At 56.0% G+C, this 24332-nt stretch overlaps 1 protein-coding gene across 1 annotated transcript in view; it reads left to right on the forward strand.

Annotated features, from left to right (window-relative positions):
* NOBOX (NOBOX oogenesis homeobox) overlaps nucleotides 1-24332 on the forward strand; it is a 312543-nt gene that overhangs the window by 251895 nt on the left and 36316 nt on the right. The gene's annotated exons all lie outside the window — the stretch shown is intronic.

Genomic DNA, 24332 nt, shown 5'->3' on the forward strand with positions numbered 1-24332 from the left:
TGTTAAAAATAAAGACCAACACCTTTCCTGCTGCAGCGCAGACTGGAGTTGGAATAGTAAATTAAAATACTCCAATATCCAGCGCCCCCCTAAGGCAAATCATTAAAACGACACACCCAGAACGAAAGCATGTTAAAGACGCGTTCGTTCAAGGGCATGAAAAACTCGTGCGGAATTCCCTCATACATTTGTGAACATACTAAAGGGGAGATGCTGGTTCACGCAGCAGCACAAAGGGTACTTTATGCTCCGGGCTTCATGGTTGTAATGTCGAAGGGAGGAGCCATGCCTTCAGAGCTAGACTTGGGGCTACATGAGTGTAGTGTCACAGACGGGGATCGGGCCTTCACGCCGCTATGTTTCAGCTCTTCGATACATGAGTGTTAGAATTGGGGGTCTCTGGGTAGTGTGGCGCAAGCAGTCAAGGCTAATCTCTGGAGCACATACGGTTAAGCATTTGAAGTATCCTCCACAATCAACACTAACCCAGCACACAGAGACACAAGACTGTAGTTTTGTAAAAATATCTCTTTTATATAAACTTTCAAGCAGGCTTCAAAATACAGTCATCAGGCTTCAGGGTAGGTTCCAGTAATGTTTTAAAAAATGCCACAGTTCTTATTTGCAAATTCAGTTCTTTTAGGCAAGTTCAGTGCTTTCGTTAAAGTTCCTGGAAAGTACGGTGCTTACAAGTGCTTCTGGGCGCTTTGTAGCCCTTTTGTACGCTTCGAACGGCTTTCAGGGAAGAGCCCCACTATACCTCACGCTTCTCGCGTGAGCCGGCGTACGGCGCGATCAATGTAAATGGAAGGTACGAGGCATACCAGCAGCCGTCCTAAAAGCCCACTGTTCTCAGCGCACGGTTTCAGTGAATGCTTCTTCACTTGCAGGGTACGAGGCGCCCAGTCTCACTCCCAAAAGCGAAGGGTGCGAGGCGTACCGGGGGACGCGTCCGGCTTGTTTAGAGGCAGGCGGGGTGTACGCTGCGCCCAAGGCGCTGGGATGGAAAACACGAGGCATACAGTTCACAGCGCATTCGCTTCAACCCAAATGAGGCGCACAGTTCTTTACCTTGGTTCTTGATCGGGGCGGACGGCTCTAGGCTGATGTCCGATGTTGCGGTGCCGACCTGGAGGGTGGGTTGGCGCGGAGGCCACGGGGTCACTTCTCCGTTGGTAGGCGGTGCTCCGGGGGACACAGGCTCACAAGTGCAGAGTCCTGGGGTCCTGAAGGGGGATGCAGCGGATTGAGCCGCTTACAGCAGGGCGTTTACACGGGCGGCGAGCCCACGCTTTAGTCCGTCTTTACTTTGCTTTCCACGGCGTGGGGACCAGCAGATTGCGGTGTTTGGACCGGACGGGTCCTGGACCTTGCTTTGCGAGCTACGGCTCGGGGAGACACAATCACGGTGCTTGGGTCAGGCGGCGCTGACCTTTGCTGTGCGAGCTGCGGCTCGGCGGGCAGGAGTCACGGCGCTTGGCAGGACAGAGGTTGGCGCAGGTTCTTTAGAGAGCACGATGGCGAAGCAAAGCGCAGGCAGCTTTCCGTGGGCAGCGATGCAGGGACGACAACCCTTGGCATCGGCTCCTCTTTCAGGGGGTTAGCGCCCAATGTTCCTGGGGCGCAGGTCAGGGGGCAAGTTCACAAGCAAGCCCTTGGAGATCTTTGTAAAAGAATGCACAAGTTGAAATAAATAAAGTCTTTCTCAGTCTTTGGTTTCTCTCCTTCTTGCAGCAAGGCACCCACCACAGGCCAGTCTCTCAGGCTAGAGACAGTAGTCATCCATGCAGCTTTCCCAGGTCCTTCTCTTCGGGCAGAGTTTCTTCTTAGCGCAAACAGGATCTGATTTCTTAGGAGCAGGGCTCCTACTTTTATACGACATTTCTTTTGTTCTTGCAGGCCAGGGGGGCCTTTGACTAATCCACTCAGTCTCTGAGCACTTTGTTTTTCAGGCCCTGACTTCTCCTTTCAATGTGTGGGGCAGGGACATCAGACCCTCCGCAGGAGGTGGAGCCAGCATTGAGATGACAAGTACAGTCAGGAGCAGTTTGTTGACCGTCTTCCCTCTTCCTGGACCAGGTGTCGGGCAGAGTCATCAGTCGCTCCCCAGGGGGCGGAGCCAGCTTTGTGGTGGCAGAGCACAGCCCTATTCAGAGTCAAGGGGCACTCCTCCCACCCATCCTGGTGTAATCGCTCTATTCACCACCTGGCAGCCCGAGCCTGTCTCCTGGAATCCCCCAGCCCTGTCACACACAGAAACCAGACAGCAGATACACATCCTAGCAGAGGCGGGCTGAAATGTTTAGGCAAGCAAATACTAACTTTCTAAAAGTAGCATTTGCAAACACAGGATATTAAAATAAACTTTACTAAAAGAAGTATTTTATTATTCTGAGTTCAGGCATACTAAACTTGACTTTCTACCATGTTCCCTGAGCCTGCTGGGATTATAGAGTGTAATAATTCCAGCAGCCCATTGTGGCCTATGAGAACAGGTAGCCTTACAATAGTGAACAACGAAAATGGATGTAATTCACTATTAGGACATGCCACACACATCAGGGCTTGTCCTACCTTATGCTTACAATGCACCCTGCCCTTGGGCCTACCATAGGGGTGACTAATATGAAGTTAAGGGAAGGTTTAGAGGCTGGCAAGTGGGTGCACTTGCCCAGTCAGCATGACAGTTCCAGACTGCACGCAGGTTCTGCAATGGCAGACCCTAGACACATTTTAAAAGGCTGCTTCTGTGGGTGGCGCAACCAGCGCTGCAGGCCCACTAGCAGCATTTGTATTTACAAGGCCTGGCACTCCTGGTGCACTTTACTGGGGACTGACAGTAAACCAAATAAGCCAATCATGGAATCCAATCACATATAGCAATTTACCGTAGGGAGAGCATATGCACTTTAGCACTGGTCAGCCGTGGTAAAGTGCCCAGAGTCATTAAACCAACAAAAACAGGTCAGAGAGAATATTGGAGGAGGGCAAAAAGTTCGGGGATGACGCTGCCAAGAGGGCCAAGTCCAACAACGAGCACACAGTGTCAAAGGCTGAGCTGGGATTTAAGGCGACTGTGAGCCAGATCCGGGCGAGGACTGCGCCCAGTGCCCCAGGAATGAGCCAGAGATGCAGCCGACTCCACAGCGGGGGTGGGGCGGGCACTTCAGTGCCAGATGGTCTTAAGAACTGCAACGGAGAGGAGCCCGGCAGGGGCAACCAGTTCATGTCACCCATAAAGGAGAGAGTGTGAAATCTGGAGGACAGGAGAAGAGGTAGAAACAGGGCAGAAGAATCCAGTGCGATGGACTGGAGGGCAGGAGCGCAAGGACGGGAGGGCAAGAGCGCAGGGACGGGAGGGCAGGAGCGCAAGGTGTAGAACGGGAGGGCAGGAGCGCAGGGAGGGCAGGAGCAAAGGGTGTGGGACGGGAGGACAGGAGCGTAGGGTGAGGGACGGGAGGGCAGGAGCACAGGGTGTGGGACGGAAGGGCAGGAACACAGGGTGTGGGACGGGAGTGCAGGAGGGCAGGGAGGGCAGGAGCGTAGGGTGTGGGACGGGAGGGCAGGAGCGCAGGGTGTGGAAGGGGAGGGCAGGAGCACAGGGTGTGGGACGGGAGGGCAGGAGCACAGGGTGTGGGACGGGAGGGCAGGAGCACAGGGAGGACAGCAGCGCAGGGTGTGGGACGGGAGGGCAGAAGCGCAGGGTGTGGGACGGGAGGGCAGGAGCAAAGGGTGTGGGAAGGGAGGGCAGGAGCGCAGGGAGGGCAGGAGCGCAGGGAGGGCAGGAGCAAAGGGTGTGGGACGGGAGGGCAGGAGCGCAGGGAGGGCAGGAACAAAGGGTGTGGGACGGGAGGGCAGGAGCGCAGGGAGGGCAGGAGCAAAGGGTGTGGGACGGGAGGGCAGGAGCGCAGGGAGGGCAGGAGCAAAGGGTGTGGGACGGGAGGGCAGGAGCAAAGGGTGTGGGACGGGAGGGCAGGAGCAAAGGGTGTGGGACGGGAGGGCAGGAGCGCAGGGAGGGCAGGAGCGCAGGGTGTGGGATGGGAGGGCAGGAGCGCAGGGAGGGCAGGAGCGCAGAGTGGGGGATGGGAGGGCAGGAGCGCAGGGTGTGGGAAGAAAGCGCAGGGAGGGCAGGAGCACAGGGTGTGGGATGGGAGGGCAGGAGCACAGGGTGTGGGACGGGAGCGCAGGGAGGGCAGGAGCACAGGGTGTGGGATGGGAGGGCCAGAGCGCAGGGTGTGGGACGGGAGGGCAGGAGCGCAGGGTGTGGGACAGGAGGGCAGAAGCGCAGGGTGGGCAGGAGCGCAGGGTGTGGGACGGGAGGGCAGGAGCACAGGGAGGGCAGGAGCACAGGTTGTGAGACGGGAGGGCAGGAGCGCAGGGTGTGGGACGGGAGGGCAGGAGCACAGGGTGTGGGACGGGAGGGCAGGAGCACAGGGAGGGCAGGAGCACAGGTTGTGAGACGGGAGGGCAGGAGCACAGGGTGTGGGACGGGAGGGCAGGAGCACAGGGTGTGGGACAGGAGGGCAGGAGCACAGGGTGTGGGATGGGAGGGCAGAAGCGCAGGGTGTGGGACGGGAGGGCAGAAGCGCAGGGTGTGGGACGGGAGGGGAGGAGCACAGGGTGTGGGACGGGAGGGCAGAAGCGCAGGGTGTGGGACGGGAGGGGAGGAGCACAGGGTGTGGGACGGGAGGGCAGAAGCGCAGGGTGTGGGACGGGAGGGCAGAAGCGCAGGGTGTGGGACGGGAGGGGGAGGAGCACAGGGTGTGGGACGGGAGGGCAGAAGCGCAGGGTGTGGGACGTGAGGGGAGGAGCACAGGGTGTGGGACGTGAGGGGAGGAGCACAGGGTGTGGGACGGGAGGGCAGGAGCACAGGGTGTGGGATGGGAGGGCAGAAGTGCAGGGTGTGGGACGGTAGGGCAGAAGCGCAGGGTGTGGGACGGGAGGGCAGGAGCACAGGGTGTGGGACTGGAGGGCAGGAGCGCAGGGTGTTGGACCGGAGGGCAGAAGCACAGGGTGTGGGACAGGAGGGCAGGAGCGCAGGGAGGGCAGGAGCGCAGGGAGGGCAGGAGCGCAGGGTGTGGGATGGGAGGGGAGGAGCGCAGGGAGGGCAGAAGCGCAGGGAGGGCAGGAGCGCAGGGTGTGGGACGGGAGGGCAGGAGCGCAGGGAGGGCAGGAGCACAGGGTGTGGGACGGGAGGGGAGGAGCACAGGGAGGGCAGGAGCAAAGGGTGTGGGACGGGAGGGCAGGAGCAAAGGGTGTGTGTTGGACAGGCCGCATGTTCGAGCTGTACCCCCTCCCCGCAATGGGACCAGGACCCTGGCTCTCCCTGCATCCCCAGCCAGAGTCCACCAACGACCCCCCCGAAGTACCCTGCAATCCCTCCACTACAAGACACCAGCTCCGGACCCAGCTGGCCCGGGTCACCATCTACCCCACGACATCGACCCGGCCGCCATCTTGGGGCACTGCAGCACGAGGCCGCGTGGCCTCAACTCGACCCTCACCCTGGGCCCGGCCGGGCCCGACATCGAGGCCCCAACCTCCCCCCAGGAGGCAGAGTGACCACTTGGCGAGTCAATGGGAGAAGGAATCGTCAACGGCTCTCCTCCGCCAGGTGTCGATCACCCCAGGCCGCCTGGGCGCTGGCTCCACCCCCCTGCTGGGTGTCTGGACTCCCTCATCCCGGACCTCCCGGCCCCCAGGCGCGAGGGTCCGGACATCAAAGGGGACCAGACCTATAACTGGGGCAGGACCAGACCAGGAAGGCAGTTGTATCCTGGAGTCGAGAGACCCGAGAAGAACTCATCCGTGACTTGGCCTGCTGGCGCTGCCGCGGCCCTCTGCCTCGTGAAACCATCGTCTTGGCCTGCTGGCGCTGCCGCGGCCCTCTGCCTCGTGAAACCATCGTCTTGGCCTGCTGGCGCTGCCGCGGCCCTCTGCCTCGTGAAACCATCGTCTTGGCCTGCTGGCGCTGCCGCGGCCCTCTGCCTCGTGAAACCATCGTCTTGGCCTGCTGGCGCTGCCGCGGCCCCTGCCTCGTGAAACCATCGTCTTGGCCTGCTGGCGCTGCCGCGGCCCCTGCCTCGTGAAACCATTGTCTTGGCCTGCTGGCGCTGCCGCGGCCCCTGCCTCGTGAAACCATCGTCTTGGCCTGCTGGCGCTGCCGCGGCCCTCTGCTTTAAGAGACTATCACCTTGGCCTGCTGGCGCTGCCGCGGCCCGATCCACAGACCCTCCAGCTCGAGGATTGTGAGCTCGCCTTTTACCACCACCTGTACCGATCCGGTACTAAGACTGTCCCGCTACCCCCTTTCCCTACAGAGACTAGAAGTGAGAGGACCCCCGGGTCCAAGTTATCCTGTATCGCTGATATCCTTGCCTTAAGAACCTTATATAAAGCCTTGAACTCGACTTGGTGTGGTGCCTGTTTGTGGGGAGGGAGGGTACTTGTCTGTACGATCGCCGGAGACGGTCCCCCTCGGGGATCTCTCCCTCGGTATCCGGCCGACCCGCAGGGTCCCCGTCTAACATTGGTGGCCAGCGACGGGATCCGAACCTACGCATAATCGTACAGAAAGTCACTCGCCCCACCACACACAACAACCATGTCAATAGAGAGCGGAACAACGGAGAAATTTCAGATGGAAAAATTGGAAGACTACAACCACCGGGAACTGAAGCAATATTGCATAGAACTTGGACTTCCAACCACAGGTCTTAGCACAAAGGAAGACTTCAAACGAGCCCTAGAAGCTTGGGCGGAAACAGGTACGGCCGTACCCCGAACACAAACAACCGAGACGAGCCCCGCACCAACTAAAGAAAGAACGGATCTCTCCCTGGAAGAGATCCGAGAAAGAGAAAAAACCAGACTCCACGAATTAGAACTTGCCCGACTTCGCTTGGATGGGGAACTCAAGCTGGCAGAACAAAAAATAACCCTGGAACACTTACGGCTCAGGGAAGAGCGGGAAGACAAGCAAAGACAGAGGGAGCTAGAGGAAAAGAGACTAGAGTACGAACATGAGCGCAATCTCAAAGCACTGGAGGTCCAGAAACAGAATAAAGACCTCGGGCTCCCCGAACGACCGACCCCGTCTGCCTCGACCGAAACCAAGGTTCACATCCCCAAAGATGTCATCCGGGAATACCACAAGAACGATGATATACAGCAGTGGTTTAAAGCCTATGAGGTGGCAATGACCTCCCACCGGATTCCCCGAAGCGATTGGGGGGCCGGTTTATGGGGGAGGTTTGTCAACGAAGGGCGGGACGCCCTGCTACAACTCCCGGACCAGCTGATGACCTCCTACGACCACATGAAGGCCGCCCTCCTCACTCGATACGGGCTCACACCGGAGATGTACCGCCAACGGTTCCGCGACTGCAAACGGATTCCGGGTACAACTTGGGTGGAGTACGTGAACTTTTTTAGCCGAGCCTTCGAGGGGTGGATCAAGGGCAACAAAGTAACCACCTACGAACAACTCTTTGACCTTATCGTATGGGAGCACCTGTCGAACAACTGCTTCGTGGAGCTCCGGCAACACCTCCTGGACAGTAAGCTAACCGACCCTCGACAACTAGCCGTCGAAGCCGACCGGTGGGAAAGCACCCGAGTTGGCAGGAACGCACCCAGCGAATTATCCAGACCGTATCGCCCCCGAGGGGGAGGAGGAAGTCAGGGTCGGGGGAGAGACCCCGGCCCCTCGTCACCCCCCAGAAACCCCTCGACCCCGGTTGGCCGAGGAAGCCCTGCCGTCCGGGCCGGTTTCCGGGCCAACATTACGTGCCACAGGTGCCAGCGACCCGGCCACTACGCCAGTGATCCCAATTGCCCAAAGAACCCGAACACTACCCCCCGCCAAGTTGCAGCGGCGGCCCTAGGGGAAGAAATAATCCCGGAAGACCAAGAGGAGTACGAGACCGATCCCTCTGAATGGGCACCCGCCGCCATGGCACTGGTCTGCTTAGGGGAGAGAGACATGATTCCGCGGGCCCCCCTTCCCGCCAACACACAGAAGTACGGTCAATGGGTCAACATCAATGGCCGCCGGGCGGAAGCCCTCCGCGACACCGGGGCCAGTGTAACGGCGGTCCGACGCCACCTCGTCACTCCAGACCAAATCTTGCCGAACATTCTTTGCCCTGTTCGATCAGCCGACAACTCCGAAAGCCTATGCCACATGGCCTGCGTCCCCTTCGAGTGGGGAGGAGTAACAGGGATGTTAAAAGTAACTGTCCGCGATGATGCCCCCGTGGACTGCCTCCTAGGAAACGACCTTGAAAGCTCTCCCTGGGCAGCTGTCGAACGGAGGGAGCACCTGGGGATGCTCGGCCTCCCCGAATGGGTCTGCGTCACGACCCGGTCCATGACCGCCCGCGCGGTCCCCAGCCCAGAAGAGCCCGAGTGGCCAGAACCTCCTCCCGCGCTCATCCCAGAGGAGGCCGCCCCAGAAGCCATTCCCTTGACCCAAACCGAAGAAGGACCCGACCAGCTTCGGGACGTCCCTGACCTGGCACAATGGCGGCAGGAGGGAGGCCCCACGCAGGAACAATTCCGGGCCGAGCAACAAACCTGTCCTTCTCTCGAAGGACTCCGGCAGCAAGCCCTGGCCCAGAGCACCGGGGATACCTCGGGGGCCCACTGGATCTACTGGGACCAAGACCTGCTCTACAGCGAGCAGAAAATTGCAGAACTAGGGGCCAGTCGGGTGCTGGTGGTGCCCCTTCGCTTCCGAGACTTCCTCCTGAACTTAGCCCACGATGTCCCCCTTGCCGGACACCTGGGGCAGGATAAAACCTACGACCGCCTGGTGACCCATTTTTTCTGGCCCCACATGCGGAAGGATGTCACCAACCACTGCAAGGCCTGCCCCACCTGCCAGGCCAGCGGAAAAAGTGGCCGAAAAATCAAAGCACCATTACAACCCTTTCCTGTCGTCACCACCCCGTTTGAACGAGTGGGAATAGACATTGTGGGGCCCCTCGACCCCCGAACAGCCCAAGGACACCGGTTCATCCTGGTCCTGGTAGACCACGCCACCCGCTATCCCGAGGCCATCCCTCTTCGGACTGTGACGGCCCCCGTGGTGGGCCGGGCCCTGATGGGGATCTTCTCCCGGGTGGGGTTCCCCCGGGAGGTCGTCAGTGACAGGGGCACGAACTTTATCTCCAGATATATGAAGTCCCTCTGGCAGCAATGCGGGGTCACCTACAAATTCACGACCCCCTATCACCCGCAAGGAAACGGACTGGTCGAGAGATTCAACCGCACCCTCAAGGGGATGATTATGGGTCTAGAAGAACCCCTTCGACGCCAGTGGGACGTACTGCTGCCATGCCTCCTGTTTGCCTATCGGGAGGTCCCGCAGAAGTCCCTCGGCTTCAGCCCCTTTGAACTACTGTACGGACACCCCGTCCGGGGCCCCCTCAGCCTAGTCAAGGAAGGTTGGGAGCAGCCGCCCCAGAAAACTCCCCCGGACATCTACCGGTATCTCCTGGCTCTCCGCAACCAGACCCGGCGGTTCCGAGACACCGCCAAAGCCAACCTCGAGGCCAGTCAGGAGGACATGAAGAGGTGGTACGATCAGCACACGTCCTCCATTGAGTTCGAACCTGGACAACAGGTCTGGGTGATGTCCCCGGTTGAGCCCTGTGCCCTCCAAGACAGATGGTCCGGGCCCTTCAAGGTAATCGAACGCAAGGGGCCCGTCACCTATTTAATCGACATGGAGACTGCCCGGAACCCCCTACGGGTCCTCCATGCCAACAGGCTCAAACCCCATTTTGTGCGATCCGAACTCAGCCTCCTAATGGCTACCGATACTGGGACAGAAGAAGACTCCGAACCCCTTCCGGACTTACTGAGGGCCTTCGAGCAGGATGGCTCAGTGGAAGGGGTCCAGCTCTCCGAGGCCCTGTCCCCGGAGCAACGCCAAGACTGCCAAACGCTCCTGAGGCAGTTCGCCTCCCTGTTCTCCCTCACCCCCGGAGTCACCCCCTGGTGCCTCCACGATGTGGACACCGGGGACAGCCCTCCTATTCGACACCGAGCATACCGCGTACCAGACCGGGTACGAGCCTGCATCCAGACCGAGGTGTCCAAGATGCTGACCCTAGGAGTGATCGAACCCTCAGACAGTCCCTGGGCGAGCCCAGTCGTCCTGGTTCCCAAGGCAGCTGCCCCGGGCGTTGCCCCTGAGCTCCGGTTCTGCGTGGACTATCGAGGGCTGAATGCAGTTACCCGGACCGACGCTCATCCCATCCCCCGGGCAGACGAGCTAATTGACCGGATGGGGGCCGCCCGCTACCTGAGCATCTTCGACTTAACAGCGGGCTACTGGCAGATCGGCCTCACCCCTAGGGCCCAAGAACGATCCGCCTTCTCTACCCCAGACGGGCACTACCACTTTAAAGTCATGCCCTTCGGCATGAAAAACGCCCCGGCAACGTTCCAACGGCTGGTAAACCAGGTACTGGCGGGCCTGGAAGACTTCAGCGCCGCCTACCTGGACGACATTGCTGTGTACAGCCACCAGTGGACCGACCACCTCCGCTACCTGCGGGAGGTTCTACTCGCCCTCCAGCAAGCCGGGCTCACCATCAAGGCCAGCAAGTGCCAAGTTGGCCAAGGGTCCGTGACCTACCTGGGACAACAAGTGGGAAGCGGGCTGGTGGCCCCTCTCCAACTCAAGATTGCTGCCATCCAGGCCTGGCAACCCCCTACGAGCCAAACGGAGGTCCGGGCCTTCCTGGGGCTCACCGGATACTACCGGCGGTTCGTGAAGGACTATGGCAGCATCGTGGGGCCCCTCACAGAGCTCACCTCCAAAAAGAGCCCCAAAACCGTCAACTGGACCCCGGGCTGCCAATCAGCCTTCGAGAAGCTAAAGACCGCCATGTGCACGGCCCCCGTGCTCCAGGCTCCCGACTACAGCCGGGAATTCATTGTGCAGACGGACGCCGCCGATCATGGTGTGGGGGCCGTCCTCTCCCAACTCAACGCCGAAGGGGTCGACCATCCGGTGGTCTTCATCAGCAGACGCCTCTTGCCCCGAGAACAGCGCTGGAGCACCATTGAGAGGGAGGCCTTCGCCGTAGTCTGGGCACTCAAGAAGCTCCGGCCATACCTCTTCGGCACCCACTTCCGGGTGCAAACAGACCACCGACCCCTGCAATGGCTGATGCAAATGCGGGGGGAGAACCCGAAGCTGTTGCGCTGGTCCATCTCCCTGCAGGGGATGGACTTCACGGTGGAACATCGTCCAGGCCAGGACCACGCCAACGCCGACGGCCTGTCACGCTTTTTCCGCCTCAGCGAGGAGAGTCCCCAGGAAGATGGCTGACTCTCCCCGCCTTCAGCTGGGGGGGACGCATGTTGGACAGGCCGCATGTTCGAGCTGTACCCCCTCCCCGCAATGGGACCAGGACCCTGGCTCTCCCTGCATCCCCAGCCAGAGTCCACCAACGACCCCCCGAAGTACCCTGCAATCCCTCCACTACAAGACACCAGCTCCGGACCCAGCTGGCCCGGGTCACCATCTACCCCACGACATCGACCCGGCCGCCATCTTGGGGCACTGCAGCACGAGGCCGCGTGGCCTCAACTCGACCCTCACCCTGGGCCCGGCCGGGCCCGACATCGAGGCCCCAACCTCCCCCCAGGAGGCAGAGTGACCACTTGGCGAGTCAATGGGAGAAGGAATCGTCAACGGCTCTCCTCCGCCAGGTGTCGATCACCCCAGGCCGCCTGGGCGCTGGCTCCACCCCCCTGCTGGGTGTCTGGACTCCCTCATCCCGGACCTCCCGGCCCCCAGGCGCGAGGGTCCGGACATCAAAGGGGACCAGACCTATAACTGGGGCAGGACCAGACCAGGAAGGCAGTTGTATCCTGGAGTCGAGAGACCCGAGAAGAACTCATCCGTGACTTGGCCTGCTGGCGCTGCCGCGGCCCTCTGCCTCGTGAAACCATCGTCTTGGCCTGCTGGCGCTGCCGCGGCCCCTGCCTCGTGAAACCATCGTCTTGGCCTGCTGGCGCTGCCGCGGCCCCTGCCTCGTGAAACCATCGTCTTGGCCTGCTGGCGCTGCCGCGGCCCCTGCCTCGTGAAACCATCGTCTTGGCCTGCTGGCGCTGCCGCGGCCCTCTGCTTTAAGAGACTATCACCTTGGCCTGCTGGCGCTGCCGCGGCCCGATCCACAGACCCTCCAGCTCGAGGATTGTGAGCTCGCCTTTTACCACCACCTGTACCGATCCGGTACTAAGACTGTCCCGCTACCCCCTTTCCCTACAGAGACTAGAAGTGAGAGGACCCCCGGGTCCAAGTTATCCTGTATCGCTGATATCCTTGCCTTAAGAACCTTATATAAAGCCTTGAACTCGACTTGGTGTGGTGCCTGTTTGTGGGGAGGGAGGGTACTTGTCTGTACGATCGCCGGAGACGGTCCCCCTCGGGGATCTCTCCCTCGGTATCCGGCCGACCCGCAGGGTCCCCGTCTAACAGTGTGGGACTGGAGGGCAGGAGCGCAGAGTGGGGGATGGGAGGGCAGGAGCGCAGGGTGTGGGACGGGCGGGCAGGAGCACAAGGTCTGGGACGGGAGCGCAGGGAGGGCAGGAGCGCAGGGTGTGGGACGGGAGGGCAGAAGCGCAGGGTGTGGGACGGGAGGGCGGGAGCGCAGGGAGGGCAGGAGCGCAGGGAGGGCAGGAGCGCAAGGAGGGCAGGAGCACAGGGAGGGCAGGAGCACAGGGAGGGCAGGAGCACAGGGTGTGGAACGAGAGGGCAGAAGCGCAGAGTGTGGGACGGGAGGGCAGGAGCACAGGGTGTGGGACGGAAGGGCAGGAACACAGGGTGTGGGACTGGAGGGCATGAGTGCAGTGTGGGGAACTGTAGGGCAGTGTGGGGTACTGTAGGACAGTGGGGGCAGTGTGGGGTACTGTAAGGCAGTATGTGCAGTGTGGGGTACTGTAGGGCAGTGCATGCAGTGTGGTGTACTGTAGGGCAGTGTGTGCAGTGTGGTGTACTGTAGGGCAGTGCATGCACTGTGGGATATTGTAGGGCAGTGTGGGGTACTGTAGGGCAGTGCATGCAGTGTGGGATATTGTAGGGCAGTGCGGGGCACTGTAGGGCAGTGTGTGCAGTGTGGGGTGCTGTAGGGCAGTGCATGCAGTGTGGGATATTGTGGGGCAGTGTGGGGCACTGTAGGGTCGTGTGTGCAGTGTGGGGTACTGTAGGGCAGTGTGTGCAGTGTGTGGTACTGTAGGGCAGTGTGGGGTACTGTAGGGCAGTGTGTGAAGTGTGGGGTACTGTAGGGCAGTGCGTGCAGTGTGAGGTACTGTAGGGCAGTGTGTGCAGTGTGGGGTTCTGTAGGGCAGTAAGTGCTGTGTGGGGTACTGTAGGGCAGTGCGTGCAGTGTGGGGTACTGTAGGGCAGTGTGTGCAGTGTGGGGTTCTGTAGGGCAGTGAGTGCAGTGTGGGGCACTGTAGGGCAGTGAGTGCAGTGTGGGGCCCTGTAGGGCAGTGTGTGCAGTGTGGGGTACTGTAGGGCAGTGTGTGCCATGTGGGGTACTGTAGGGCAGTGTGTGCCGTGTAGGGTACTGTAGGGCAGTGTGTGCAGTGTGGGGTACTGTAGGGCAGTGTGTGCAGTGTGGGGTACTGTAGGGCAGTGTGTGCAGTGTGGGGTACTGTAGGGCAGTGTGGGGTACTGTAGGGCAGTGTGGGGTACTGTAGGGCAGTGTGTGCCGTGTGGGGTACTGTAGGGCAGTGTGTGCAGTGTGGGGTACTGTAGGGCAGTGTGGGGTACTGTAGGGCAGTGTGGGGTACTGTAGGGCAGTGTGTGCAGTGTGGGGTACTGTAGGGCAGTGTGTGCGGTGTGGGGTACTGTAGGGCAGTGTGTGCAGTGTGGGGTACTGTAGGGCAGTGTGGGGTACTGTAGGGCAATGTGTGCCGTGTGGGGTACTGCAGGGCAGTGTGTGCAGTGTGGGGTACTGTAGGGCTGTGTGTGCCGTGTGGGGTACTGCAGGGCAGTGTGTGCAGTGTGGGGTACTGCAGGGCAGTGTGTGCAGTGTGGGGTACTGTAGGGCAGTGTGGGGTACTGTAGGGCAGTGTGTGCCGTGTGGGGTACAGTAGGGCCATGCGTGCAGTGTGGGGTACTGTAGGGCAGTGCGTGCAGTGTGGGGTTCTGTAGGGCAGTGTGTGCAGTGTGGGGTACTGTAGGGCAGTGTGTGCAGTGTGGGGTACTGTAGGGCAGTGTGGGGTACTGTATGGCAGTGTATGCCGTGTGGGGTACTGCAGGGCAGTGTGTGCAGTGTGGGGTACTGCAGGGCAGTGTGTGCAGTGTGGGGTACTGTAGGGCAGTGTGGGGTACTGTAGGGCAGTGTGTGCTGTGTAGGGTACAGTAGGGCCATGCGTGCAGTGTGGGGTACTGCAGGGCAGTGTGTGCAGTGTGGGGTACTGTAGGGCAGTGTGTGCAGTGTGGGATACTGTAGGGCAGTGTGGGGTACTGTATGGCAGTGTGTGCCGTGTGGGGTACTGCAGGGCAGTGTGTGCAGTGTGGGGTACTGCAGGGCAGTGTGTGCCGTGTGGGGTACTGTAGGTCAGTGTGGGCAGTGTTGGGTACTGTAGGGCAGTGTGTGCAGTGTGGGGTACTGTAGGGCAGTGTGTGAAGTGTGGGGTACTGTAGGGCAGTGCGTGCAGTGTGAGGTACTGTAGGGCAGTGTGTGCAGTGTGGGGTTCTGTAGGGCAGTAAGTGCTGTGTGGGGTACTGTAGGGCAGTGCGTGCAGTGTGGGGTACTGTAGGGCAGTGTGTGCAGTGTGGGGTTCTGTAGGGCAGTGAGTGCAGTGTGGGGCACTGTAGGGCAGTGAGTGCAGTGTGGGGCCCTGTAGGGCAGTGTGTGCAGTGTGGGGTACTGTAGGGCAGTGTGTGCCATGTGGGGTACTGTAGGGCAGTGTGTGCCGTGTAGGGTACTGTAGGGCAGTGTGTGCAGTGTGGGGTACTGTAGGGCAGTGTGTGCAGTGTGGGGTACTGTAGGGCAGTGTGTGCAGTGTGGGGTACTGTAGGGCAGTGTGGGGTACTGTAGGGCAGTGTGGGGTACTGTAGGGCAGTGTGTGCGGTGTGGGGTACTGTAGGGCAGTGTGTGCAGTGTGGGGTACTGTAGGGCAGTGTGGGGTACTGTAGGGCAGTGTGGGGTACTGTAGGGCAGTGTGTGCAGTGTGGGGTACTGTAGGGCAGTGTGTGCGGTGTGGGGTACTGTAGGGCAGTGTGTGCAGTGTGGGGTACTGTAGGGCAGTGTGGGGTACTGTAGGGCAATGTGTGCCGTGTGGGGTACTGCAGGGCAGTGTGTGCAGTGTGGGGTACTGTAGGGCTGTGTGTGCCGTGTGGGGTACTGCAGGGCAGTGTGTGCAGTGTGGGGTACTGCAGGGCAGTGTGTGCAGTGTGGGGTACTGTAGGGCAGTGTGGGGTACTGTAGGGCAGTGTGTGCCGTGTGGGGTACAGTAGGGCCATGCGTGCAGTGTGGGGTACTGTAGGGCAGTGCGTGCAGTGTGGGGTTCTGTAGGGCAGTGTGTGCAGTGTGGGGTACTGTAGGGCAGTGTTTGCAGTGTGGGGTACTGTAGGGCAGTGTGGGGTACTGTATGGCAGTGTATGCCGTGTGGGGTACTGCAGGGCAGTGTGTGCAGTGTGGGGTACTGCAGGGCAGTGTGTGCAGTGTGGGGTACTGTAGGGCAGTGTGGGGTACTGTAGGGCAGTGTGTGCTGTGTAGGGTACAGTAGGGCCATGCGTGCAGTGTGGGGTACTGCAGGGCAGTGTGTGCCGTGTGGGGTACTGTAGGGCAGTGTGTGCAGTGTGGGATACTGTAGGGCAGTGTGGGGTACTGTATGGCAGTGTGTGCCGTGTGGGGTACTGCAGGGCAGTGTGTGCAGTGTGGGGTACTGCAGGGCAGTGTGTGCCGTGTGGGGTACTGTAGGTCAGTGTGGGCAGTGTTGGGTACTGTAGGGCAGTGTGTGCAGTGTGGGGCACTGGAGGGCAGTGTGGGCAGTGTGGGGTACTGTAGGGCTGTGTGTGCCGTGTGGGGTACTGTAGGTCAGTGTGGGCAGTGTTGGGTACTGTAGGGCAGTGTGTGCAGTGTGGGGCACTGGAGGGCAGTGTGGGCTACTGTAGGGCAGTGCGTGCAGTGTGAGGTACTGTAGGGCAGTGTGTGCAGTGTGGGGTTCTGTAGGGCAGTGAGTGCAGTGTGGGGTACTGTAGGGCAGTGCGTGCAGTGTGCGGTACTGTAGGGCAGTGTGTGCAGTGTGGGGTTCTGTAGGGCAGTGAGTGCAGTGTGGGGCACTGTAGGGCAGTGTGTGCAATGTGGGGTACTGTAGGGCAGTGTGTGCCGTGTGGGGTACTGTAGGGCAGTGTGTGCAGTGTGGGGTACTGTAGGGCAGTGTGGGGTACTGTAGGGCAGTGTGTGCCGTGTGGGGTACTGTAGTGCAGTGTGTACCGTGTGGGGTACTGTAGGGCAGTGTGGGGTATTGTAGGGCAGTGTGTGCCGTGTGGGGTACTGCAGGGCAGTGTGTGCAGTGTGGGGCACTGGAGGGCAGTGTGGGCAGTGTGGGGTACTGTAGGGCAGTGCGTGCAGTGTGAGGTACTGTAGGGCAGTGTGTGCAGTGTGGGGTTCTGTAGGGCAGTGAGTGCTGTGTGGGGTACTGTAGGGCAGTGCGTGCAGTGTGGGGTACTGTAGGGTAGTGTGTGCAGTGTGGTGTTCTGTAGGGTAGTGAGTGCAGTGTGGGGCACTGTAGGGCAGTGTGTGCAGTGTGGGGTACTGTAGGGCAGTGAGTGCCATGTGGGGTACTGTAGGGCAGTGTGTGCCGTGTGGGGTACTGTAGGGCAGTGTGTGCCATGTGGGGTACTGTAGGGCAGTGTGGGGCACTGTAGGGCAGTGTGTGCAGTGTGGGGTTCTGTAGGGCAGTGAGTGCAGTGTGCAGTGTGGGCTACTGTAGGGCAGTGTGTGCCATGTGGGGTACTGTAGGGCAGTGTGTGCCGTGTGGGGTACTGTAGGGCAGTGTGTGCCGTGTGGGGTACTGTAGGGCAGTGTGTGCAGTGTGGGGTACTGTAGGGCAGTGTGTGCAGTGTGGGGTACTGTAGGGCAGTGTGTGCCATGTGGGCTACTGTAGGGCAGGGTGTGCCATGTGGGGTACTGTAGGGCAGTGTGTGCCGTGTGGGGTACTGTAGGGCAGTGTGTGCCGTGTGGGGTACTGTAGGGCAGTGTGGGGCACTGTAGGGCAGTGTGTGCAGTGTGGGGTACTGTAGGGCAGTGAGTGCAGTGTAGGGTACTGTAGGGCAGTGCGTGCAGTGTGGGGTACTGTAGGGCAGTGTGTGCCGTGTGGGGCACTGTAGGGCAGTGTGTACAGTGTGGGGTACTGTAGGGCAGTGTGTGCAGTGTGGTATATAAATAAATAATACCGGATCTATTTTTGAATGAATGAATGAATAACAGATAGCTCAATAAATAAGAGTCAAAATTCGAGGTAGTAGGAGTTTTGCAGGTTTATTACAGCATAAAGACAGGAACAGGACAACCTGCACGGAATAGGATGGCAAGCCTAGCAGCGCTGCCGTGGTCAGGGTCTAGAATGGCTCACCAACAGGATCGGGACTGGGAATACTTTTTAATAACAATACATGAGCATATATACATAACGCCAACACATAGCATTACATTGCAATGGGCGTAGCAGTGGGTGGAGCAAGAGGCATGACGCGAAACAGTCACGAAAGATAAGGGCTAAAGAGGGTGTAACTGGGTGTGCACATAGACATGTGATGCAAATGTAACAGAATATGTCATGAATGGGCGGAAACATTGGAGGGGGCTACCTAAGGAGCCGGGACCTCTAACCTGATGGTGCGCGCAAACTGGCAATGACGTGTTACTAGGAGAAGCTGGGGGCTATGAACTCTGTGCTAGGAGCAGAGACTAAAGTCTGGAGGGTCGGAGCGACATGTACCTAAACCCTATCTGGTATCTAATGTTTAGGGAACATGTTGATATAAACTAGAAGTCATGAGGGGAAAAGCTAACAGACTCTAAGGCTAGAGCATGCATTTATTCTACATGTAGTGCGTGATGAAGAATATTAAATGACCATAAAATACAGTATTTCTCTTAACATGGGGCCGAATAGGCTAGACAATGACGGAAACTATTGATGCAGTTCAGTAGCTTGGGAATGCAGAGAAGGAGGACTAAACTGATAGCTGGAATCATAACATAGTCTTGGCAGACTCAGAGGCAGAGCCAAGCTACACCGGGCACTGCGAGGCAGGAAGTAAGCGAAAGGTCGAGGATACAGGTGGGGGCTGGATCGCTCCTCAGCGAGGGTTCAGGAGACAGGAGCTGAATCTGATGTCCGGGCCCTGTTGAGGCCTAGAAACGGGGACTTTCAATGAATTAACGTACACACTGAGAAACCTGGCAACATAACTTTACATAGGCCTGACACTCATATTACTCATGAGGACTGGGAAATGACATACCAGAGGTGGACACAACTATAATTGCGTCTTGAATCGGACATGGGGAATAACATATGCATATTGGTCATGCACACATAACATATGATGGATGACACGTAGGGACATAGAACATGACAAAATTTACTTTTCCACATTCCCTCCTTGTCACTACGTTTCCATCAGGAAACATCAATATTCATGATACCATCTATCATTTCATACAGTACCATTTGTTCATCTCGAATTGTCTTGGAACGAGATTTAGAACGGGGCTTGGGACTAGGAATACAAGAGGTAGCACACATGCCGCAAATCGCAGGGCCACATTGTATACAGAGGCAGCAGCTGAATATGATCGCTACTGCGATACCTAGAAAGGACAGGACTTTCCATCCCCAGGCGGAAATTATATTCCAGAACCAACCGGACCATGTCCAGGTGCCTGGATCTTGGCGTAACAGATGGGCAATTTTATGAAGTCTGGTTATAGCTGAATAAACAGACGGCGCGTTATTTGGAATGAAAATGCAGCAACTGGATCCGATGAGTCTACAGGCCCCGCCCCTATCGGCCAGTATGACGTCAAGGACGAGACGATTCTGGAGCACAACAATTCTCATAAAGGATTGCTCTTCGGTTAAGTTACCTAGAGCGGAGGCAGTCTCATCTACTACAGCTTCAAGGGTTCTTGTTAACCTACGAATTAGCTTACTATTTACAACTGTGCCTAAATAAGGGAAAACACCTTTATCAATATCAATGAATTGCTCTGCAGCAGTTTCAGTATAGTCGACAATCGGGAGATTTCTCTTGTGTCTAGTATGTACTAGGTAGGAATTCCTATGGTAGTCAGGTGGGGCTAGAAAAACAGGTGGCAGTAGGAAGGCAATGTAACAGGTTCCCTCCCAATCGAGGGGCAGACGAACATATGCAGTTTGACCACAAACAAAATAAGAATGACGTGAAGCTTTAAAAATAGATTTCCCACTGTCACTATACTTGACAATAGTAGTACAATCACTATGTCCTACATGTACAGAACCATAATTACGAACACATAATTCGCCTTTGACTGGTAATACTGAAATAGCAGGTGAGTCTGGAGTAGTATCAGACTGAACATTCAGGACCATAAAATTCGACGAATAGTTACCTAAATTGTACACTTCATTTTCTAGATCTAAACCTGTTCTGTGGGGGAGACCTTGCTTGTCTGGGAAACATGTGCTGTTAAGAAAAGACATATCTGTTGAGGATGACGTTAACGTGGACCATGCTCCACACGAACCATTATGTGAAAAAGGATAAGGGAAGAGTGGCAGAACTCCCTTTGACGTCTGGAAAGGGGGGAGTCGACCACACACCCAACAATTAGTGGCATTGCTGGTCTGGTGTGAATAATGCAACATGCGGATAAAAGTATTGTTACGCATAGCGAGGCGGTATGAATATTCATGAGGAGGCAGATCACTAAACGTGTGCTCTACTGTAACATTAGAATGCTTATTTACATGAGGAACTGGAAAACACAGGTAAAATGCGTAACTAGTGCAGGAAGTCAAAAGGCTGAGAAATAATATGAAACTTAGAAAAACGATACATCGGATTGAGTTTTGACTAACTCTCTCACTATGGGGGTCTATTTTATACATGTCAGAAACAGTCTAACCGTTTCACCTAGGGGAGGACTTATACAATCAAACTGGCTGACTTATTTTACTAGACCGTAGCTTTTGCTTATACTCCTGCTGCGGAGTTTTCTCTAACAGGGGAGGGGTTGTGTCAATGTCATTTGCGGGACAGTCCTTAGGAACAATGTTTTGACAAGTTTTCAAATCCTGGGAAATGTTCTTGGAGACCGGCTTTAATCCGTAGAATTTCTTGACGTGCGAAAGGTGTACCCAGCCGCGGCGTCCTTCCAATTTCACGGCTGTACGGGTGGTGAGGAGGACCTGACGGGGCTCCTTCCAACGTGGCTCCAGCGGACTTGATCTGTCGAAGTTACGTACGAGGACCATCGAACCTGGAACGATTTCATGCGGGGCCACCTCGGTATTGTCTGGAAATGCGGCGGCAACCTGTGAACGACATGAGTTGAGGGCAGACATCAAGGAAGCTAGGTAATCTGTCAGCATATTACATGAAACATCAGTAATACTTCGGGGTCTAGGAGTACCCCACATGTTAGGGGGGCGGCCGAAAACGACCTCATACGGGGACAGACCTGATCTGGAATGTGCGACCATGCGCATATAAAACAAAGCAACTGGCAGAGCTACTAGCCAGTCCACACCTTTCTCTTTACATATTTTGGCAATTCGGATTTTCAGAGTCTGATTATGTCTCTCGACCAGACCAGCTGCTTCAGGATGGCGTACACAATGAAACTTCCACTGGTACCCTAACAACAGGGAAACGTGCTTCATGAGTTCAGATGAGAATGGCTGACCGTTATCAGAATATACGACTCTAGGGAGTCCATATCGAGGGAAAAACTCACGAACCAACTGCTTGGCAGTGGTCGCGGCTGTGTAATCTGGGACTGGATATGCTTCTGTCCATCTGGACAAAGCGCATACAACTACAAGAACATACTTGAAACCTCGACATCGCTCCATCTGAATATAATCCATCTGGAGGACCTCAAAAGGGTGGTCAGGAGGCTGGAATCCCCCTTGTTCCACCGGGACACTTTTACCTGGATTAAACTGACAACATATCATACAGGTACGGACTTTCTGCTTGGCTGCAGCTCGTAAATGCTTGTTGAACCAAATGTTCTGGATACTGTCTAACATTGCTTTTTCTCCTAAATGTGCTGGACTATGTGCGGTATTAATGATGACTTGAACCATAGAGTCGGGGAGAAACCATGTGGTTCTTCCCTTCGTCACCCATCCTTGATCTGTCTGGACCCCTCCTTGTTCAGACCATTTCTTGATTTCATCGGGAGTAGCATGTAACTGGATATCTATGACATCCTGGGTGGGGTCCTTAACTGTCATACATGTAGTCAGATCTGGAGTTTGTGTCTGTGTCGGATTAACTTGAATGTCTGGAGTCTGTGCTGTAAGCTTGGCTGTGCGATCTGCTAGATCATTACCTTGGGAAATAATGTCAGTAACTTTCGTATGTGCTTTGCATTTCATAATAGCAATGGATGTCGGTAAATGTATTGCATCTAACAGAGCTTGGATAAGGAAACCATGCTGAATTTTGGTTCCATGAGAAGTCATGAAACCTCTCTCCTGCCAGAGCACTCCAAAGTCGTGAACGACTCCAAATGCGTAGCGTGAATCTGTGTAAATATTAACTTTCTTTTCCTTGGCGTGTATACAGGCTTGTGTCAGAGCAACTAGCTCTGCTGCTTGAGCGGACAGAGTGTCAATGCGGTGTGTCTCAATAACTTCAGTGTCAGTAGTCACTGCATACGCGGCAACTAAATCTCCTGTACTAGTTCTCATACATGACCCATCCACATAAAATGTCAGGTCGGGATCTAGTAACGGAATGTCTGTCAGGTCTTGTCTTGGCTTTGTCGTAATGTTGACTACTTCCACACAATTGTGTGCGGCAGAATTTGAACTAGCTGATGGCAACAGTGTAGCAGGGTTCAGGACGTTGCAGCGTCTGATTTCTATGTGTGGCTGAAACAGTGTCAATTCATAACCCGTTAAACGTGCAATTGTCAAGTGCTGTGTTTGTGTTCTATTTAAAAGAACTTCCACGGAGTGTGGAACTTGTACTGTCAGGGAGTGTCCTAAAACTATGGAATCACTTTGTCTGATAGCTAGTGCTGTGGCTGCAACTGACTTGAGGCACGCGGGCAAAGCCTGGGCGACTGGATCTAATGTGCTAGAAAAATAAGCACACGGCTTGTACTGTCCTGCTTGATCTTGTGTGAGAACAGATAATGCTGTACCTTCGCGTTCAGTGACGAAAAGTGTAAAAGGCTTACTGTAGTTCGGTGTAGCTAGAACTGGAGCTTGACATAAAGCTTTCTTTAACTCGTTGAAACTAAGTGTATGTTCAGATGTCCAAGGGAGGACAGTCGGTGCGGCTGCCTCCTGTGTTGTTAACTGTATCAGTGGTTTGGCTAGAAACGCATACTGAGGAATCCATTGTCTACAATAAGAAGTAAGGCCGATAAAGGCACGTACCTCCTTCTGGGTCCTGGGCTGAGGAAGACTCGCTATCAACTGGATGCGGTCTGGTGTCAACTGCCTACCCCTCTTGGACAGTAAGTGTCCTAAGTAAACCACTTGCTGGACACAGAATTGAAGCTTCGAAGGGGACACCTTGTGCCCCATCTCGGCTAGGAAATACAGAACCGTCAGTGACGCTCGTTCGCAGTCACGTTCAGAACGGGCTGTGATCAATAGATCATCGACATACTGGAGCAGGGCAGTGTCAGTTGGCATGTGAATATTGTCTAGTTGTCTCTTAAGTGCTTGACTGTAAATACTAGGGCTTTCTGTGAAACCTTGAGGAGCTCGTGTAAACATATAGCTCCTTCCATTTAAACAAAATCCGAAAAGAAACTGGCTGTCTGGATGGATGGGAACACTAAAAAATGCATTCTTAAGATCGATTACTGTAAAGAACATGGCTTCGGAATCAATGGCTGTCAATAGGGAAGAGATATCTGGGACAACTGGGTACTGAGGAATAATACATTTGTTAAGTTCTCGTAAATCAATCACTAATCGATATACTGGGGGTGCATTTGGATCAGTACGTTTCATGACTGGAATGATCGGAGAGTTACATACATTGGAGTCAGTTTCTACAACTACTCCTTGAGCCATGAGCTCGTCTATAATTTTGGATAAGGCTGCTACAGCCTCAGGTGGCAATCTATACTGCCTGATTCGTGGTAACACTACACCTGGTTTGAGAGTCACACGATGGGGTGTGATTTGCATGTAACCTACATCAGTTGGACCTTGCGCCCATAAATGCTGCGGGACATTAGACAATCTCGGATCAAAATCTCGTAATACATAGTGACCCTTAAAGTCACGTAGGAACAATCGTATTCCCTCGGGGGAACAACATATAACTGCACCTAACTCTTTCAATGTCTTAATGCCTAACAGATTTTCTGGACATGACTTAGTAAGTAACAGATCAGTAGTGCGGGACAATGGACCTACTTCTAGAGTGACTGGCTTTGAAATCTCATTTACGATAGGCTTTCCTGAAAATCCAAGGGAAACATTTCTAGAGCCTGAGAGCGGAGCCCCTGGAACTTCGGCGTGACTAATTGTGGTCCTACTTGCCCCTGTATCAATCAAAAACTTTCTGTCTTTCCCTAATACTTGACTGTGAACATAGGGACCCTCTTGATCTACAGGTATCTCGATGAGAGGCAAGCCTACCTCCCTCTCTAGGCTGTTTCATGAATACTGCTGATACTCTGGATACTCAGACTGTGCATACTGGTACATCTGCGATGTAACATGCTGTGTTGCAGCAATAGGCTGCGGTGCTGTAACTGTCTGTGGTGCATTCTGTGACTGAGGAGTCTGTGAAACTTGTTCTTGTCTAGGCGGACGTGGTCTTTCTTTAGTCTTACCAGTAGCTATGTTATGTTTCAGAACTGTACACTCGTTTATGAAATGACCTGGCTGTTTACAATAATTGCAGTTCCCTTTAACGGGTGCTGCAGGATGACTGGCTTGATTCGGACCCCTCTTCTGACTGTCGTGAGGAACAGATTGTGCAACTAGCACTTTCATTTTCGTGTCTTTCATACGTCTCCTCTCGTGTTCTTGTTCTTCTCTGATTCTATTCTGGTGATACTGGAGCATCTGGAGCATCTGGGACGGAGTATTAGCTT

The sequence above is a fragment of the Lissotriton helveticus genome, chromosome 7, assembly GCF_964261635.1.
Source record: "Lissotriton helveticus chromosome 7, aLisHel1.1, whole genome shotgun sequence".
NCBI classification, from domain to species: domain Eukaryota; kingdom Metazoa; phylum Chordata; class Amphibia; order Caudata; family Salamandridae; genus Lissotriton; species Lissotriton helveticus.